Genomic DNA, 7,000 nt, shown 5'->3' with positions numbered 1-7,000 from the left:
TTTTAACGTAAAAAAAAATTGGTGTTTAAAATCATTACCTTCCCTTGCTTTGGAGTCGGTTAAAACCCGTTTGATCGAATTGTTATCTCAAAATATTTATTTATGTTCATTAATTTTTATGATAAAAAATATGAGGTAGCACACAGGCATTATTATTTTGTTAATAATAATAATATGTAATGAAATCTAGATTATGTTTCCAGGATTAACCCTTAAGTCTTAGTCTAAAGCCATTATAATATTGATTATAAAAAACTTTGCCATTATCTATCTTCTATACAACAAATTTAAAATTCATCTCATGATTGCCTAATTTTTATTCAGACGTATCGATTATTCCTCATTCAAATCTAAACCCTTCACTGCCTAAGGTATCCTTTTTTTATAAAATTGCCATACAAAACACCGAGCCGGTACCGAACCTAATCCCTTTGTTCGAAAGACACCTGCAGTAACACTGGGTGCTTCAATATGCCCAGACAGAAAAAAGTAGCAAGTTCACAAGAATTAAAAGTATTTTGAACTCTATTTCTAGAGATATAGAGTCGATTCTATTTTTATTTTTTGAGTATCACTCTCGCGATTTTGATAGCAAAAAAAAGTTGTAACAAGTTGTGAGTCATCTGTCATGATATTTTGCAATGTAAGAGAATACATAGAGGTCAATGGCAAATAAAAATATAGCGACGTGAAACCAGATACGCTTTTGTATTACGCTTATTTGGGTAAGCATAATATTTTGTCTATACAATATAAATATATATTAGGAGATATTAAAGTGTATAATTGTGTGCGCAATACACGCACTCTCTGTTCCTTCACTCTCATAGTTCGGTGAGACGACAATCCGACATGACCGGAAAGAGATCAGACGCAAGACGGCTTACGTGCTTTCTGAGGTATGGGAGTATCACACCGTCAACTTCCTGACTCCGAGCGACGACTGAGTATTTTTTAAGATGGAAAAACAAACTTACAATTACTTTTGACCCTACTCGGGATTCGAACCCAGATTGACACAAAGAATAAGTAGTCAAGGTAAAACTAGTATATTACATATTATAAGCAGGTAGGTAGACATTAAGGTATCGGTAAAATTTTAAAATCAATCTTGTCATTAGTATTACAAATCAGTACGTTGGTAGATATTACATTTAATAATTTTAAAAGTTTGTTGCGATTCGCTTTTATATAAATCAGACAGACAAAACGTAATTCATCGCATTATAGCTCTTATTAAAAGCGAATTACACATATATACCTCTAGTCGTATACATAATACGTTCAACAAATTCCAACAATTAATCTTAAGCAACTCCTCTCACTTGCCACACCCTCCGCAACAAAACTCGAACATTGCACCATGACTCATCCATGTGCGCAGTAAAAAATCAAAACATAACTGACCTGAGCAACCTAAAGCGTGCTACAAAAAGTTTATTGTTTAAGTGGGTTCCATTTTTGTCTTCGATATATCACACATTAAAAAGCGGCGATAGCCTAGTTGATTGTGAAACGGACTGCCGAGACGAATGTCCGCAGATTCAAATCCCAAGGGTACACACCTCCAATATCTCTAAAAAAACATGTGTGTATTCTTTGTGAATTATCGATTGCTTTAACGGTGAAGGAAAACATCGTGAGGAAACTTGCATACTTGAGAAGTTTTCTATAGGAATTTTGAGGGTGTATGAAGTCTACCAATCTGCACTAGGCCAGCGTGGTGGACTAAGGCCTAATCCCTCTCAGTAGTAGAGAGGAGGCCTGTGCTCAGTAGTGGGCAAGTATATAATACAGGGCTGATATTATTGTTATTATTATATACCTATTAAAATATATTGTATAGTAGGTGTTTTCTTGAATAATTGTAAGAGTATTTATTCGTTAAATTCTACCTTGTAATAAAGAAATAAATAAAAATAAATATTTTACCTAGATACTCATATACAACTTATATTATATTTTCAGGAATTTATAATGTTTAAGTAATATGTATTTTATTTAATTAGTATATTCGTGTCTATATAAATATGTATGTTTTGTATAATGTATGTAGTATCTTATTTATGTTTTTATTTACTTTGTTTCATCTCTGCATCACGCAAAGGTTGATAAATAGATGTTCCAAAAAAAAATGTTTGTAGACATATCTATAACATAATATTATCTAATAACGTAAGTAGATCTACAAACAATGTCAAAACATTTTAAACTATAATTTAACTACACGTAGGTGTTTATTGCGAAGTCAAAACACAAGAGAGCAGGCGGCACAAACCTCATGCGCTGAGAATGCGAACTGTTTCCGGTCTACCCGACTTTTTGCCGACGCCAACATTTATTTTTGTATCTAGAAAAGTCAGTTTTTCCTCGTAATCAATGTGAACCCGTTGAATTTTTCCTGTTTTAAAGTTAATCAAAATGTAGATAGAGGTTGATTATAGTTATTGGTAATGATTTTGAGTTGAGTTGAGTTCTGATTTCATATTTAAGATTTGATAAACTTTATGTTTTTACACTTGAACATAATATATTTGTTCGAAATTTAAATTTTAAAGTATTATATGATAGGTCCTAAGCTTGCTACTTTTAATATAAGAGAAAAATTAATAGGCTTGTCCAAAGACATGGGTTGTCATTGAATGTGTTTAATATAATTTAACTTCTGTCTAAACTAACTGTCTTAGCGGCATTGTTATTACGGTATGATTGCAATGACAGCATTGCAGTCATGGGCTCTCGGGTTCGTTTCTGGGTCGGGAAATGTAATATTGCGTTATTGTACAGGGTCGTTTTGACATTGCGTTATTAAATGAAACCACATACTCGTCTTCACCTTTGCTGACATTGTGCTAAAATCATCCATTAACAAAGAATATTCTCATCAAAAATTCTGGTTTTAGTTTAAATTTTTTTTAATCATTTTGTAATTAAATTCGAATATGACGTGTGCGTAAGTGTATATCTGACTGAAAGTATGATGTTGCCGCTGAGAAGACTTCTCTCAGATTAGTAGTAGTGGCATCAGGGCGCGTCAAATTAAAATGACTTTTTATTAATATTTATTTTGTTTGAAATTTACACTTTTTGATTTTACATCTACGGTTCAAGTAATTTATTGTAAAGTATTTTTTCCAAGTAGATGAGTACGTGGTTTAGTATGTGGTTAACGCAATGTCAAAATGACCCTGTATAAGCCTCAGAAGCCACGAGTATACTACACTACACTAAACCACCCGTATTTGAGATGTTTTCTAGAATGTTCAATACAAATGCCAAGTATCCGGCCATTAGTAATACATTAGTCTTGACATGCAGCGCTGATTTATTCTGCCAAGGTGTTGCTATTGACCTATTTATTTTTTAGGTCAATACTAGGGACAAAGGAGACTTGACTGTAACTTGTAAGAGATCATTGTGATACTTTACAATAACGAAGAATTTAGATTTTGTCGCTTATTGTATCATTATGTTTTTTGCGAAGCAATAATAAATTTCTTAGGTTTTGAATCACTTAATAATAGTTGAAATACATACACGCCTGTTATCTTTGAAGAGATTGGCAGAAGCGCTACTGGTGTATATATACAAAGTGGGTACTTTCCGCATTCTGTATTCTGTTCAATGATGTGATAGGGAGCGAGACTATCGCCATATCACAAATTCCATCCTCGGGGCTGATACTTAGTAGCAAATCCCTATATTATTGCCCTACTCGGGGATCGAACTGGTGACCTCATCGTGACAGTCATGCAGTAATACAACTATGCCACCGAAGCAATGACGTAGATCATGTCCAATATATAGTATGTATTAAGTAGGCTTTTACTGGTGGGTCTCTCATATGTAAGAGTCCGCCTGGGTAGGTACCACCGCAATATCTATTTCTGCCGCCAAGCAGCAGTGTTTATTCACTGTTGTGTTCCGGATTGAAGGAAATTGTAGCCAGTGTAACTACTGGACATAATAAGACTTAACATCTCATGTCTCAGGATGGCGAGCGCAGTGGAATACCAAACAATACTTTGTAATTCAAGTTGTTGGATGGTGTTTCTACTGTGTATGGGCGGTCCTATCGCTTACCATCAGCCAAACGGCAAGCTCTTCTCGTCATTCAAAGCAATAAAAATCTAATAAATGATGCAAATATTTCAGAAATATTGATTAATCGAACTTGTGTTTCTCCGAAGGCGTTGATGTTTTTGGTAAGATGTAGGCGTAACAAAGAAGATAATATTATGTTGTATGAGTAAGTCGTGATATTCATATTTTATAGAAAGGTATGTTGATTTGATCCATGTATCATCTTTCTCTGGGAGAATAGAGAAAGAAATTTGTCAAGATGAGGACTAATTTGTTTCTTTTTTGCATTGCTTTGAATGACGATACGAGCTTGCCGTTTGCCTACTGTTAAGCGATAGGATCGCCCATAAACAGTAACCATTCAACACCTTGAATTACAAAGTATTGTTTGGTAGGTATTCCACTGCGCTCGCCATTCTGAGACATGAGATGTTAAGTTTTATTATATCTAGTAGTTACACTGACAACAATGTTCTTCAAACCGGAACTCAACAGTGACTACACACTGCTGCTTGGCGGCAGAAATAGACCTTGTGGTGCTACTCTACCCAGGCGGACTCTCTCACATGAGAGACTACTACCAGTATTTCACTCACTTGAGACATTATGGGGAAATGCGCCAATAATGTAATCGTATAATAACTTTCATACAAAATGAGTAATGATTTATTCCATTTTATATATCCTCATACATTTTAACGTCATTCAAACATCATAAACATAACTATTGATTTTCACCTGCGGCATCTTGTTTATCGACATCACAATCTCTTCCCAGACTATCCTGTGGGAAGATTACAAAAATCTACTAAATTTACATAAGTCATTTCATCATCTGCAAATCGTTAATATTTGCATCTCTTTCCCTCGCATTATATTTAATATCTCCATCTCAATCGATCAAGAATTTGAATTAAATATCAATGAAACAAATTGTACACTGTTTACGAATGAAATTGACCGTGGAATATTCAAATGAGATGACACTTAGTTACAATGTGTGAGAGTCAAAATTTGCAAATTTGCATTAACTTAAGGGTGTTAAGTATATGCGATCAATTGCTTTACCTGCTATTGAAGTAATATTTAAATTTTATAAAAATCTATAAGACGGTAAAGTGCGATTCGGACTCATGCATTTTGTTATTATTTTGTTTAAACATGTAACATATTGATACTATGACTAGTGAAAAATAAATATCTTCTAAAAATACTGGCAATCCAAATTATGGGCTTTTTGTTTTGATTATACGGAAAGAATCTACAGTACTCAAATAATGCTTCAGACCTTATATTTTATTACCTATACATAGCATCACACTCTTTTCTCTTTTCAGGTGTAGACAGACGCGTAACACCCAAATTTCCACTGATATGTTAGGCTCAAAGGATGCGTGCCCTTTGCCATTTGCCCGACACAATTCCAAACTCGGAACTGATACTGATCAGAAAAATATCACTGCCCGACCCGAGATTCGAACGCGAAGAGCGCAGCGCGACACTTATACCGCGTGCGCAATACAACCACGCCACCGAGGTAGTCATTACCTAACACTATAATAAGCAAGAAGTAATGATAACCATCAATAATTCTTCTATCAATAATAATGATGATGTATAAAATACATCACCCGAAGAAAGAATGGACGGAACAATGAAAAAAACGAAGCCACAATTGCCAATTTGAATAACTCAAGTGTGACAAATGGTGAATATTAAAATAATGTAAATCTTCGAACTAACGCCTAATTGAGTGTGAGAATACTAAATGGAAAGTATGTGTAATGTATGCCGAAATAAATGATTATCGACATATTCAAATCAGCTGGATTAACAAGTGCAAAGTGTGTGACTTTCACGTGTGTGTATTTCCCAAAATAATTTTGCTAAATTGTTTATTTTGGGGTTGTTAGGTTTGTTATTGATATTGTAATCATGTTTGCAGTGAACGAAACCTTTACTAACTTGGATTCAAGACGCAGAGCGGAAATAAAATTAAACTTTTAGTACTTAGTTGACTAATTCTTAAATCCTCTTTCTCTTTTATTTTTGCGTATAGTAAATTATCCTGAAGTCAATAATATTTTAATGGGCCTTAATCTAAACCTACCGTTGAAATAGATGTAGAATGTCATAGAAAATAAAAACACTTGTGAAAAAGATGTTATTTATAAAGAAAGAGAAAAAAGATAGGACTCCCGAAAAGTAAGGAGAAAGTAGTCTTCCCATATAGACATGGAACAGTATAGAGAAGAAGAAGTAGAAATTAGAATAGAATACAAAAATAAATGCCCAAATAAAAAAAATTATCTAAAACTACCTACTACAAAATATTTAAACAAAATAAAATGTTTGCCCATATTACGATATAAAACATTTACCAACAAACCAGGTATACCAGAGTTCACACATTGAGCAATTGAAACAAAAAGCCAATACAAAATTAATGATAAGCCATTCCATTAGCCCCACAACCAAAAGGCGGTCCGCCCCAGTCATTTTAACGTATCAATTTAATTAAACTTTTCAGTTTTCAGCGGTATTTTCAGTAGTTTTTCACGCGGCCACGCCAGAGCCGGTAATTACCAACGCTTCATAGATGCAATTAATCATTGGATACCGCACAAAGCTGCTAGTTCAACTTTTGTAGGGTTGTGGAGGCGGTGTGGAGAATTTTACTTGAACCTAGTCGAGATGTTTATTTTTTATTACTTTTGATAGTATTTATTTATATTAGCACAAACAAAATAATATTTTATAAAACCAAATGAAAGAATATTCTAAATTGTAAACACTAGTATGTTATTGTGAAGTCATGAAATTGATTACTTATTAAGCTTAATGTTTCTTTAATAGCTCCAAATCATAAAAAAAAAATAAAGTAATGTTGTTAAACATGTTTTTTTTACTTACAAAT

Source organism: Manduca sexta, chromosome 6 (assembly GCF_014839805.1).
Source record: "Manduca sexta isolate Smith_Timp_Sample1 chromosome 6, JHU_Msex_v1.0, whole genome shotgun sequence".
Taxonomy (NCBI): Eukaryota; Metazoa; Arthropoda; class Insecta; order Lepidoptera; family Sphingidae; genus Manduca; species Manduca sexta.
This window is presented reverse-complemented; position numbering follows the sequence as displayed.